We start from the raw sequence: 14,902 nt of genomic DNA on the forward strand, positions 1-14,902 counted from the left end.
CACTAGATGGTGGCCCGATTCTAACACATTGGGTATTCTATAATATGTATGTAGTTTATTTATGAAGATTTGAGAATAATGCAATGAATACACAGAATTCGGCCGGCCAGGCGTGACCAATTAGCGATTAGTATATAGCACAGCCACGTAGTATATTGCACAGCCACGTAGTATATAGCACAGCCCACGCAGTGTAGAGCACAGTGACGTAGTATATAACAGCCCACAAAGTAAATAACACAGCCCACGCAGTATGTAACACAGCCCACGCAGTATATAGCAATGTGGGGATGATATCCCTGTTGAAAAAAAGAATTAAAATAAAAAATAGTTATATACTCACCTTCCGGTGGCTCCCGTATCCAGTCCAGGCCTTTAGCGATGCTTCTAGCGACGCTCCGCTCCCAGAAATCCTTGCAGCAATAATCCATGATGATGTAACAGTCTAGCAAGACCGCTACGTCATCACGGGTCGTTGCCGCAGTGCATTCTCGGGACTGGAGCATCGCGAGGAGCGGAAAAGGCTGCCGCGGACGCCGGAAGGTGAGCATATAATGATTTTTTTTAATTATTTTTAACATTATATGCATAGGCAGCATCCATAGTAAAAAGATGGTCACACAGGGTTAATGGCAGCATTAACGGACTGCGTTACACCGACGCATTATGCCGCGGTGTAACGCAGTCCGTTTAACGGACTGCTAATATGCTGTGTGGGCGCTGACTGAAGGGGAGTATAGAGGGGCACTGACTGGAGGGGAGTAGGGAGGGGACAATTCGCGGCCGGACTGTGCCTGTCACTAATTGGTCACGCCCAGCCGGCCGTGACCAATCAGCAACGTGGGATTTCCGTGACAGACAGACAAACAGAAGGAGGTGGACCTTAGACGATTATATAGATAGATGAGATCAGGAAATCATAATGGTAGCATAATGCCTATTCAAAAATTAAATGTAGAATAGAACCAAATATGTCATAAATAACTACAATACACTAATATTTTGGATAAATAGGCTGTAATGTTTATTAAAGGGTTAACTAAATAAGAATGAAGTGATTAACCAGAGTCAGCATGGGTTTGTAACTACCGTATGTACTCGAGTATAAGCCGACCCGAGTATAAGCCGACCCCCCCTAATTTTGCCACAAAAAACTGGGAAAACTTATTGACTCGAGTATAAGCGTAGGGTAGGAAATGCACCCGCTACCGGTGAACTTCAAAAATAAAAATAGATGCTCCATACCGTTCATTATTGCCCCATAGATGCTCCATATAAAGCTGTGCCACATATAATGCTCCATACCATTGATTATTGCCCCATAGATGCCCCATATAAAACTGTGCCATATATAATGCTCTGCACCGTTCATTATGGCCCCATAGATGCTCCATATAAAGCTGTGCCATATAGAATGCTCTGCACTATTCATTATGGCCCCATAGATGCTCCATATAAAGGTGTGCCATATATAATGCTCTGCACCGTTCATTATGGCCCCATAGATGCTCCATATAAAGCTGTGCCATATATAATGCTCTGCACCGTTCATTATGGCCTCATAGATGCTCCATAGAAAGCTGTGCCATATATAATGCTCTGCACCATTCATTATGGCCCCATAGATGCTCCATAGAAAGCTGTGCCATATGTAATGCTCTGCACCGTTGATTATTGCCCCATAGATGCTCCATATAAAGCTGTGCAATATATAATGCTGCTGCTGCAATAAAAAAAAATCACATACTCACCTCTCTTCGCTCAGGATGTCGGCGCTTTCAATATTTACCTGCTCCTCGTTCGGCTCCGTCTCCAGCACTGACGCTCAGCAGAGGGCGCGCACTGACTACGTCACCGCGCCCTCTGACCTGAGCGTCACGCCAGAGGACGCTGGAGACGGAGCAGCACCGGAACGAGGAGCAGGTAAATATCACGCAGCGCTCCCCTCCCCGTATATTTACCTGTTCCTGGCGCGGTCCCTGCAGTCCCTGCTTCTTCCACCGCTGCATCTTCTTCCTGTATTGAGCGGTCACAGTTACCGCTCATTGCAGTCATGAATATGCGGCTCCACCTCTATGGGAGGTGGAGCCGCATATTCATGACTGTAATGAGCGGTACCATGTGACCGCTCAATACAGGAAGAAGATGCAGCGCTGGAAGAAGCAGGGACTGCAGGGACCGTGCCGGGAGCAGGTAAGCATAACTAGACAGCCCCTGCCCCCCCTCACATGCCGACCCCCAGGTATGACTCGAGTTTAAGCCGAGAGGGAAACTTTCAGCACAAAAAAATGGGCTGAAAATCTCGGCTTATACTCGAGTATATACGGTAATAAGTCATGTCACACTAACTTAATTTCCTTCTAAGACAGAATCACTGACTGGGTGGATCAGGGAAATGCTGTAAATATAGTATATCTTGACTTCATCAAAGCATTTGACAAAGTACCTCACACCATCCTTATTGAAAAAATGACTAAGGGTACCGTCACACTATACGATTTACCAACGATCACGACCAGCGATACGACCTGTCCGTGATCGTTGGTAAGTCGTTGTGTGGTCCCTGGAGAGCTGTCACACAGACAGCTCTCCAGCGACCAACGATGCCGGTAACCAGGGTAAACATCGGGTTACTAAGCACAGGGCCGCACTTAGTAACCCGATGTTTACCCTGGTTACCATCCTAAAAGTAAAAAAAACAAACGCTTCATACTTACCTTCCGCTGTCTGTCCCCGGCGCTGTGCTTCTCTGCTCTGGCTGTGAGCACAGCGGCCGGAAAGCAGAGCGGTGATTTCCGGCCGCTGTGCTCACAGTGAGTGCAGGAAAGCACAGCGCCGGGGACAGACAGCGGAAGGTAAGTATGAAGCGTTTGTTTTTTTTACTTTTAGGATGGTAACCACTATAAACATCGGGTTACTAAGCGCGGCCCTGCGCTTAGTAACCCGTTGTTTACCCTGGTTACAAGCGAACGCATCGCTGGATCGGTGTCACACACACCGATCCAGCGATGACAGCGGGAGATCCAGCGACGAAAGAAAGTTCCAAACGATCTGCTACGACGTACGATTCTCAGCAGGGTCGCTGCTGCGTGTCAGACACAGCGATATCGTATGGATATTGCTGGAACGTCATGGATCGTACCGTCGTAGCGACAAAAGTGGAACTGTGTAACGGTACCCTTAGTATGGAATGGACAAGGCAACTGTTAGCTGGATTCATAACTGGCTTAGTGATCGGACCCAAAGAGTCATAAACTGAACATGAGTCAACAGTGTGATGCAGCAGCAAAAAAAGGCAAATGCAATACCGGGATGTATTAACAGAAGCATACAGTCTAGATCACGCGACGTCATTATTGCCCTCTACTCCTCTTTGGTCAGACCTCATCTGGAATACTGTGTCTAGTTTTGGGCACCACATTTTAAAAAAGACATCAACAAACTGGAGCAAGTTCAGGGAAGAGCAACCAGAAGGGTGACCGGTCTGCAAACCATATCCTATGAGGAATGGTTACAGGATTTGGGAATGTTTAGCTTGCAAAAAAGAAGACTGATAGGAGACTTAATAACTGTCTACAAATATCTCAAACGATGTCACATTGTAGAAGGGTCATCTTTATTTTCATTTGGACAAGGAAAGACTAGAAGCAATGGGATGAAACTGAATGGGAGGAGACACAGATTAGATATTAGAAAAAACTTTTTGACAGTTAGGGTGATCAATGAGTGGAACAGGCTGCCACGAGAGGTGGTGAGTTCTCCTTCAATGGAAGTCATCAAACAGAGGCTGGACAAACATCTGTATGGGATAATTCTATGAATTAAAATTTAAGACCATGTATTTAAATGACTTTAAAAACAATAAACACGTGCCATAAGTTTATTAATACTTAAAGAAAACCAACTCCACTCAGAATTATCTGGGTGACTATGACCACAAGTCATGCCTCGTAGAGGCATTTGTCCCCCCCCCCCAAAAAAAACACCTCAGCTATTTTTCCAAAGCATTCTGCATTGCAAATGTCTATACCTATTTCAAATAAATGAACCCCATCCGATCTATAAGTTCTCTCTGTAAAACCCTCTAAATCTGTGTCCGTAACTAAAACCATCTATTGCCTTTAAAAAATTCCTATAGCTCTATTAATTTTCTTACATATTTTTCACCAAAATCCAGCTCCTTGCTAGCCACAAACCAGTCTTAGAGCTATTTAAAAAAAAACTAAAAAATCAGAAAACAGGAATTAAAAGAGCAAAATCCCTTTTCATCTTGTAAATTAAGTCTAAAGTCTTTATTTTACCAATGTTGTTCCCGCCTGCATGCATAGCCAAAACATCTGGTTTTGCCCAAATTTCGTTAAGCCTTTTTAATTCAGTAATGATTTGCCTCCCCAGTAAACCCTTTCCAACAACGCCACCCAAAAATATTTAAAACCTCTGAATCAAATGATACATTTTCTGAATAAATTCTCTCTGCTGTCTCCCTGGGGCCCAGAAGATAAATGAGTGTCTCTCTATCCAGATTACTAATTTTCAACCTAGAGAAAAAGAATAGAGATTAACTCCTTAACGACCGCCAATACACCTTTTAACGGCGGCAGATAAGGGTACTTATTCCTCAGCGCTGCTTCTTAACGGTGCTGGAAATAAGTGTATAACGCCCCCCAGCGACGGAATTTCTCAGGGGTCTCAGCTACAGGAGGAAGCTGAGACACCAGAGAACATGATTCGGGTTGGTTTTTACAGACCCCAGTGTTGCGATCGCCGTTATTAATGGAAGGATGGCGACCGCAAAAAAAAAGTCTCATTTCCCATTTAATTTCTCTCTCTGATGTGATCGCACATCAAAGGAGAGAGAACTGGGGTCCCCTGATCCCCCCGGTACCTCCGGTGTCCCTGCAGCCCCTTGTGAAGTCCCCCGGCTGGTGGTGTCTTCTTCCAGGAAGAAAATGGCAGGCGCATGCACAGTGCACCCGCTGAGATCTGCCAGCCGGCACCCAGTAACAATAGGAAATTTTAGTTAGTTAAGTAAAAATAAAATAAAAGCAAATTATTTATTTCCATTTTTCCATTAGGGTTAGGGTTGGGCTAAAGTTAGGATTAGGGTTGGGCTAAACTTGGGGTTAATGTTGGGCTAGGGTTAGGGTTGGGCTAGGGTTGGGGCTAGGGATAGGGTTGGGCTAAAGTTAGGGTTGGGCTAAAGTTAGAGTTGGGCTAGGGTTAGGGTTAGGCTAAAGTTAGGGTTGGGCTAAAGTTTGGGATTATATTTAGGGTTGGGATTAAGGTTAGGGGTGTGTTAGGGTTAGGTTTGTGGTTAGGGTTATGGTTAGGTTTGGGATTAATGTTAGGGGTGTGTTGGGATTAGAGTTGTGGCTAGGGTTGTGGTTAGGGTTGGGATTATGGTTAGGGATGTTAGGGTTGGAGTGAGAATTTGGAGGTTCCACTGTTTAGGTATATCAGGGGGTCTCCAAATGCGACATGGCGCCATCATTGATTCCAGCCAATTTTGCGTTCAAAAAGTCAAACGGTGCTCCCTCCCTTCTGAGCCCTACCATGTGCACAAACAGTGGCTTTCCCCCACATACGGGGTATTGGCATACTCAGGAGAAATTTCACAACAAATTTTGTGGTCCATTTTCTCCTGATACCCTTGTGAAAATGGAAAAAAATTGTTCCAAAGTTATTTTTTTGTGAAAAAAGTAACATGTTAATTTTTTCCTTCCACATTGCTTTAGTTCTCGTGAAGCACCTGAAGGCCGGCGTCACACACAGCGTAAAACAATACGGTCCGTATATTACGGCCGTAATACGCTGAAAAGTCCCCAAAATAGTGGTCCGTAGCTCCTCTGTAGGCAGGGTGTGTCACCGTTTTTTGCGCATGGCATCCTCCGTATGTAATCCGTATGGCAGCCGTAATGCGTGTTTTTATCGCAGGCTTGCAAAACCGACATACGGCTATACAAGGGATCCATGTGTTAAAAAAAAAAAAACATATATACTGTCTCTCTCTCTCTCTCTCTCTCTATATATATATATATGTCAGGGAGACACATATATGTATATATATTATTACTTCATACAGCGCGAGATAGCAGAAAGCCGGTAATTCAATTACCGGCTTTTGCTTTCTCCTTCCTAAACCCGACATGAGATGAGACCTGGTTACATACAGTAAACCATCTCATATCACCATTTTTTTTGCATATTCCACACTACTAATGTCAGTAGTGTGTCTATGCAAAATTTGGCTGTTCTACCTAGTAAATTAAGGGGTTAAATGGCGGAAAAAATTGGCGTGGGCTCCCGCACAATTTTCTCCGCCAGAGTAGTAAAGCCAGTGACTGAGGGCAGATATTAATAGCCTGGAGAGGGTCCATGGTTATTGGCCCCCCCCTGGCTAAAAACACCTGCCCCCAGCCACCCCAGAAAAGGCACATCTGGAAGATGCGCCTATTCTGGCACTTGGCCACTCTCTTCCCATTCCCGTGTAGCGGTGGGATATGGGGTAATGAAGGGTTAATGCCACCTTGCTATTGTAAGGTGACATTAAGCCAAATTAATAATGGAGAGGCGTCAATTATGACACCTATCCATTATTAATCCAATACTAGTAAAGGGTTAAAAAAAACCACACACACATTATTAAAAATTAATTTATTGAAAAAATCACAAAGGCTGTTGTATTAATTTATTCTACTCTCAATCCACTCACTGAAGACCCTCGATCTGTAAATAAAAAAAAAAAATAAACCAACAATATACTTACCTTCTGAGGATCTGGCACGTCCAACGATGTAGATCCATCTGAAGGGGTTAAAATATTTTGCAGACACGAGCTCCGCTAATGCAGGATGCTCATTTCTGCAAAACCCCGGCAAATGAAGCTAAATATAGGTCAATGATCTATGTTTAGCTTCATTTGCGGTGAGGCGCCCTCTGCTGGTTGTCCTCATATGAACTCAAGCAAGGGAGCTTTCTAGGAAAGTTCCCACGATCTAGGAACAGCCAGCAGAGGGCGCCTCACCGCAAATGAAGCTAAATATAGGTCATTGACCTATATTTAGCTTCATTCGCCAGGGTTTTGCAGAAATGAGCATCCTGCATTAGCGGAGCTCGTGTCTGCAAAATATTTTAACCCCTTCAGATGGATCTACATCGTTGGACGTGCCAGATCCTCGGAAGGTAAGTATATTGTTGGTTTATTTTTTTTTATTTACAGATCGAGGGTCTTCAGTGAGTGGATTGAGAGTAGAATAAATTAATACAACAGCCTTTGTGATTTTTTCAATAAATTAATTTTTAATAATGTGTGTGTGTTTTTTTTTAACCCTTTACTAGTATTGGATTAATAATGGATAGGTGTCATAATTGACGCCTCTCCATTATTAATTTGGCTTAATGTCACCTTACAATAGCAAGGTGACATTAACCCTTCATTACCCCATATCCCACCGCTACACGGGAATGGGAAGAGAGTGGCCAAGTGCCAGAATAGGCGCATCTTCCAGATGTGCCTTTTCTGGGGTGGCTGGGGGCAGGTGTTTTTAGCCAGGGGGGGGGCCAATAACCGTGGACCCTCTCCAGGCTATTAATATCTGCCCTCAGTCACTGGCTTTACCACTCTGGCGGAGAAAATTGTGCGGGAGCCCACGCCAATTTTTTCTGCCATTTAACCCCTTAATTTAATAGCTAGAACGCCCAAATTTTGCATAGACACACTACTGACATTAGTAGTGTGGAATATGCAAAAAAAATGGTGATATGAGATGGTTTACTGTATGTAACATGTCTCATATCATGTCGGGTTTGTGAAGGAGATAGGAAAAGCCGGTAATTGAATTACCAGCTTTAAAGCTATCTCGCGCTGGAAGAAATATTAATATATATATATATGTGTCTCACTGACGTATATATATATATATATATATATATATATACCTATTCTATGTGTACACATTTATTCTACCTATTCTACTGTAAGCTGTCAGTGTGATTTTACTGTACACCGCGCTGAATTGCCGGCTTTTCTCTCTAACACCGCTGCGTATTTCTCACAAGTCACACTGCTGGTCCGTGTGTAATCCGTATTTTTGGGGCTTCCATAGACTTTCATTGACGTTTTATTTGCGCAATACGGTGACAAACGCAGCATGCTGCGATTTTCTACGGCCGTAGAAAGCCATATAATACTGATCAGTTTAATACGGCAGATAGGAGCAGGGGCATAGAGAATAATTGTGCCGTATTTTTTGCGAGTTTTACGGACGTAGTTTCTGCGCTCTTACGTCCGTAAAACTCGCGAGTGTGACGCCGGCCGAAGGGTTAATAAATTTCTTGAATGTGGTTTTGCACACCTTGAGGGGTGCAGTTTTTAGAATCATGTGACGTTTGGGTATTTTCTTAAAATGTGAGGTGGTCCTTAAAAACATGGTTTTATTAATTGTGTTGGAAAATTGGAAATCGCTGTTCAACTTTTAACCCTTATAACGTCATAAGAAAAAAAATTATGTTTCCAAAATTGTGCTGATATAAAGTTGACATGTGGGAAATGTTATTTATTAACTATTTGTGTGACACCACTCTCTGATTTAAGGGTACAAAAATTAAAAGTTTGAAAATGGCAAAATTTGTGCCAAATTTCCATTTTTTTCATAAATAAATGCAAGTTATATCGAAGAAATTTTACCACTAACATGAAGTACAATATGTCACAAAAAACAATCTCAGAATCAGTGGGATAAGTTGGAGCTTTCTAGAGCTATAACTTCATAAAGTGACAGTGGTCAGAATTACAAAAATTGGCTTGGTAATTAAGTACCAAGTTAGCTCTGTCACTAAGGGGTTAAATGTCAAATAGTGAATTTGGTCTTACTAATAAGTTAAACCTACCTGATTCCCATCTATCAGACCTTTTCATAATGGCCTTATTTAAACCTAGTCTGGCTGCTTCAAGGAATGCGATAAAATTTTGAAATCAATTAAACCTAAGCGGGATAACCATTTCTTTAGTACAGCGTTAAACTGATACATAGTTAAAGGTGACAAGTTTCTATGAGTTAGTAAGGACCCTTGAACAACAGAACTAATTTCTAACCATTTCAAAACATTAATGGCAGGACAGATTGATGAATTTGGGAAGACATTCAATCTAACAGCACAACCATGGCCAAGTTGATCCGTCTTTAATTTCTGAAAGACTGATCTACAGCCAAATCTTTTTCATCTAATCCCGAGTTAACGTTAGTATTGACTTGCTGCCACCAATTCTCCGACCCTCAAAGTTGCAAAAATGCTAAAAAAAAAAGCTGTTCGGAATAAATTTGTTTCAAAATCATCAGTACAAATTTCACATAGGACTGACCACAGCCTTGATAATAATTCAATAGAAATAGGCCTCCTATTATCAACACCAGTACATTTTCTTTTATAATCTTTTAACATTTGCATAACTGGAAATAGGCTTGAAAATGGTTGACCACCTTCCAATTTAAGAAAACATGAAATTCCTGCTATAGTCTTAGAGACTGAGAAGTAAGATAATTTCCTTTCAATTAAACTACAGACAAAAGACAACATTGTATGAACAACATACTGTAAGTAATGGAACAACTGATCCATTCCTTCCATTCAGCTGAGTAACCTGCCCATGTTCTCGGAGCAACTGAATTTTTAATATTGTCTGTAATTATTCCAAAATCACTTCCCATAGATGCTTGAGACAAGGAACTCCATGTTGGTCTGCCTATTGGGCCAATGCCTGAAACCTCTTTCAGTGGAAGTGAGAAAGAGAATCCACTTTTTTATTCTCATAACCAGGCTTGATGTAATGGTCATTTGCCGACGAGTCTGCGCTGAACTGCCTCGGAAGGGCGTCGGCGCTGGAGCGTGGCCAGGTATGGAGAAAGTGTTTTTTTTATTTTTTCTGAATGCGGCAAGCCCAGGGAAGTATGTGAGACATGGGGGGCAGGATGTGAGACACGGGGAAGGATGTGAGACACAGGGCAGGATGTGAGACACAGGGGGCAGGATGTGAGACACAGGGGGCAGAATGTGAGATGCAGGGGGCAGAATGTGAGACACGGGGGGCAGAATTTGAGACACAGGGGGCAGAATGTGAGACACAGGGGGCAGAATGTGAGACACAGGGGGCAGAATGTGAGACAGGGTGCAGAATGTGAGACACAGGGGGCAGGATGTGTGACACGGGGGTAGAATGTGAGACACTGGGGGCAGAATGTGAGACACGGGGGGCGGGATGTGAGACATGGGGGTAGAATGTGAGAGACGGGGGGTAGAATGTGAGACTGGGGCAGAATGTGAGACACGGGGGAAGAATGTGAGACACGGGGGCAGAATGTGAGACACGGGGCAGAATGTGAGACACGGGGCAGAATGTGAGACAGGGGGCAGAATGTGAGACACAGGGGGCAGGATGTGTGACACGGAGGTAGAATGTGAGACACTGGGGGCAGAATGTGAGACACGGGGGGCAGGATGTGAGACATGGGGGTAGAATGTGAGACATGGGGGGTAGAATGTGAGACTGGGGCAGAATGTAGACACGGGGGCAGAATGTGAGACACGGGGGCAGGATGGGAGACACTGGGGCAGGATTGGAGACACTGGGGCATAATGGAGACAAGGGGCAGAATGGAAACACAGTGGCAGAATGGAGACACGGGGGTAGAATGTGAGACACGGGGCAGGATGGGAGACACGGGGGGCAGAATGTGAGACACGGGACAAAATGTGAGACACAGGGGGCAGGATTGGAGACACTGGGGCAGAATGGAGACAAGGGGCAGAATTGAGACACTGGGGCAGGATGGAAGACACTGGGTCAATATGGGAGACACTGGGGCAGGATGGAGACATGGGGCAGAATGGCAACACGTGGCAGAATGGAGACAAGGGGCAGAATTGGAGACACAGGCGGCATGATGGAGACATGATGCAGGATGAAAACAAATGGGGCAGGATGGAGACAGATGGTGCAGGATCATGGGGCGGGGTAGAGACAGATGGGGCAGGATCATGGTGCAGGATGGAGACAGTTGGGGCAGGCTCATGGGGCAGGATGGAGACACATGGTGCAAGAATATGGGGCAGGATGGAGACAGATGGTGCAGGATCATGGGGCAGGATGGAGACAGATGGGGCAGAATCATGGGGCAGGATGAAGACACATGGTGCAGGATCATGGGGCACAATGGAGACAGATGGTGCAGAATCATGGGGCAGGATGGATACGATGGAGTCAGATGGGGCAGGCTCATGGGGCAGGATCATAGGGCAGATGGGGCATGATCATGGGGCAGAATCATGGGACAGATGGGGTAGGATCATGGGACAGAAGAGGGAGGATCATGGGACAGATGGGGCAGGATCATGGTACAGATGGGGCAGGATGGGACATCACATGGAGGCAGGATTGGAACATATGGCTGGAGCCAGGAATGATACATGTTGTGAATTCTGCTCTTGGGCTCCCTCCGGTGGTTATGAGTGGTAGTGCTGCTGTCTTTGGATCGCAGCATTTATCAGGTGTGTCCACTTATTGCAATTTGGACTAGGGCTATTTAGTCTTGCTTGATCCTTTAGTCAGTGCCAGTTGTCCATTGTTTTTGGAGGATTCACATCCATACCTGGTCTCTCCTGTTTTGCTGTTCATTTCAACAAAGATAAGTTCTGGCTTTGTTTTTGCTGTCCACATGCTGTGGACCTTATTGTTCAGTGCATTTTCATGTTTTGTCTTGTCCAGCTTTGTCTGTGAAGGATTTTTTGCAGCCAAGCTGTGTCTCTGGAGATGCAGATATACCCTCCATGTCTTTAGTCAGATGTGGAGATTTGTATTTTCTGTGGTGGATATTTTCTAGTGTTTTAATACTGACCGCATAGTACTCTGTCCTATTCTTTCTTTTTAGCTAGAATGGCCTCCTTTGCTAAATCCTGATTTCAGTCTGCGTATGTCGTTTCCCTCTCCTCTCACAGTCAATATTTGTGGGGGCTGTCTATCCTTTGGGGATTTTCTCTGAGGCAAGATAGTTTTCCCGTTTCTATCTTTAGGGGAAGTTAGTTCTGAGGCTGTGTCGAGGTGTCTAGGGAGTGTTAGGTACATCCCACGGTACTTCTAGTTGCGCTGCTAAGTTCAGGGTTTGCGGTCAGTACAGGTACCACCTTCTCCAGAGTACGTCTCATGCTGCTCCTAGGCCACCAGATCATAACAGATACACACGGGTGCCAGGATGGGGGATATTATTCCTGCAGTGAGGTATTTATTTTATTTTTTGAGGATAGTGTTTTAAATGGGGGAGGCAGTCCTGTTACTGTACAAAGCAACACTGTCATCTTTTTTTCTTCATCTGGTGTAGTTTAGAATTTTGGGGAAAAAAAGTAATGTGTTCTGGAAGGGAAGCTCTAGATAAATGTATTACCTTTACACTAAACACTATATACAGAGCTCCTGTGTATAATGTCACTAGTAACATAGTAACATAGTAACATAGTTAGTAAGGCCGAAAAAAGACATTTGTCCATCCAGTTCAGCCTATATTCCATCATAATAAATACCCAGATCTACGTCCTTCTACAGAACCTAATAATTGTATGATACAATATTGTTCTGCTCCAGGAAGACATCCAGGCCTCTCTTGAACCCCTCGACTGAGTTCGCCATCACCACCTCCTCAGGCAAGCAATTCCAGATTCTCACTGCCCTAACAGTAAAGAATCCTCTTCTATGTTGGTGGAAAAACCTTCTCTCCTCCAGACGCAAAGAATGCCCCCTTGTGCCCGTCACCTTCCTTGGTATAAACAGATCCTCAGCGAGATATTTGTATTGTCCCCTTATATACTTATACATGGTTATTAGATCGCCCCTCAGTCGTCTTTTTTCTAGACTAAATAATCCTAATTTCGCTAATCTATCTGGGTATTGTAGTTCTCCCATCCCCTTTATTAATTTTGTTGCCCTCCTTTGTACTCTCTCTAGTTCCATTATATCCTTCCTGAGCACTGGTGCCCAAAACTGGTGCCCAAAACACCAAACTAGTGATCACTGTATTACCTGTACACAGACACTGCATACTAATTACAGATCTCCTGTGCATAATGGCACTTTTGGTGATAATAGTATTGTGTTTTTTTATTAATGATCAGTATTTGTAGTATTCAGTCACAATGTGGTGGTAATATGTTGTCCGGCCATGGTGTGGTGGTATTTGCTCATTGTATGTGATATTATTTGGTCATAATGTGGTGGTAATATGTGGCCTGGTCATGGTGTGATGGTATTTGTTCCCTGTATCTTGTATTCTTGGTCATCATGTGGTGGTAATATGTGGTCTGGACATGGTGCGGTAGTATTGGTCCCTTGTATGTGATACTATTCTATCACTGTGTTGGTAATATGTGGTCTGGACATGGTGTGGCGGTATTTGTTCCTTGTCTGTGGTATTATAGGTCTCTATGTGGTAGTAATATGGTGTCTGGTCATGGTGCGGTGGTATTTGTCCCCTGTATGTGATATTATTGGTCATTTTAAAAAATGAAAAATACAAATATACCTAAATTGTATTGGATATTTTAACAAATGATTAATAGGATTGAGTAGAGTAAGGCCCGGCCAAAAGAGTTTACTTTGTCGTGGTGGCGGCTTAAGAAATCTTTTGACTACGGACAGTTCGAGGGGTGGAGCCTGGGTGGAGTCACAAGGGGCCCCAAAAATTTTGCAGGTATGGGGCCCCAAAATTCCTAATGGCAGCCCTGCTTATAACCCTCAATATATTTTGCCTTTAACCATATATTCCATTTATGGCAATATAAAACTATTTATCTCAGTACCTTAGCACATTTAGATGGTGAAAATAACTCCCTTCTTATCTGAATGTATAAGAATTCTCCTATCTCTCAGTTCCAACATGCCAACACTCAGCTTACCATTTACCATTTTAATATGTGCCCCAATCTGAAGAACTACCACATGTAAACCACTGAATATAACCTGCTGAACCCCTTAATGACAGCCAATACATCTTTTTACTAACCTCAGATATAAGAGAATAATCTCCCCATACAGGTGACAATCCAGCAGCTGCTGGCTGTACACTATAGCTGACAACTTGCTGCATCATCCACAATCAGTGTTACCGCCGTCCATATTTGTTTAATCCCTTAGATGCTGCTGTCACTAGTAACTGCAGCATATAATTGGTTAACATAGTGTGGGAGATTCCTCTTTAACACTATCTGCACCCTGAGATCATGATTGTTTGGTCTTGATGTTTGCCATGGCAATTCAAGGCCAAATAGCAAACTTAAGGTACTGTCACACTAAGCGACGCTGCAGCGATACCGACAACGATGTCGATCGCTGCAGCGTCGCTGTTTGGTCGCTGGAGAGCCGTCACACAGACAGCTCTCCAGCGACCAACGATCCCGAAGTCCCCGGGTAACCAGGGTAAACATCAGGTTACTAAGCGCAGGGCCGTGCTTAGTAACCCGATGTTTACCCTGGTTACCGTTGTAAATGTAAAAAAACAAACACTACATACTTACATTCCCGGTGTCTGGTCAGGTCCCTCGCCTTCAGCTTCCCGCACTGACTGAGCGCCGGCCGTAAAGTACAGCGGTGACGTCACTGCTGTGCTGTGCTTTACGGCTGGCCGGCGCTCACCAGTCAGTGCGGGAAGCTGACGGCGGGGGACATGAGCAGACACCGGGAATGTAAGTATGTAGTGTTTTTCTTTTTACATTTACAATGGTAACCAGGGTAAACATCGGGTTACTAAGCGCGGCCCTGCGCTTAGTAACCCGATATTTACCCTGGTTACCAGTGAAGACATCGCTGGATCGGCGTCACACACGCCGATTCAGCGATGTCAGCGGGAGATCCAGCGACAAA

This window comes from Ranitomeya imitator, chromosome 4 (assembly GCF_032444005.1).
Source record: "Ranitomeya imitator isolate aRanImi1 chromosome 4, aRanImi1.pri, whole genome shotgun sequence".
In the NCBI taxonomy this organism is placed as follows: domain Eukaryota; kingdom Metazoa; phylum Chordata; class Amphibia; order Anura; family Dendrobatidae; genus Ranitomeya; species Ranitomeya imitator.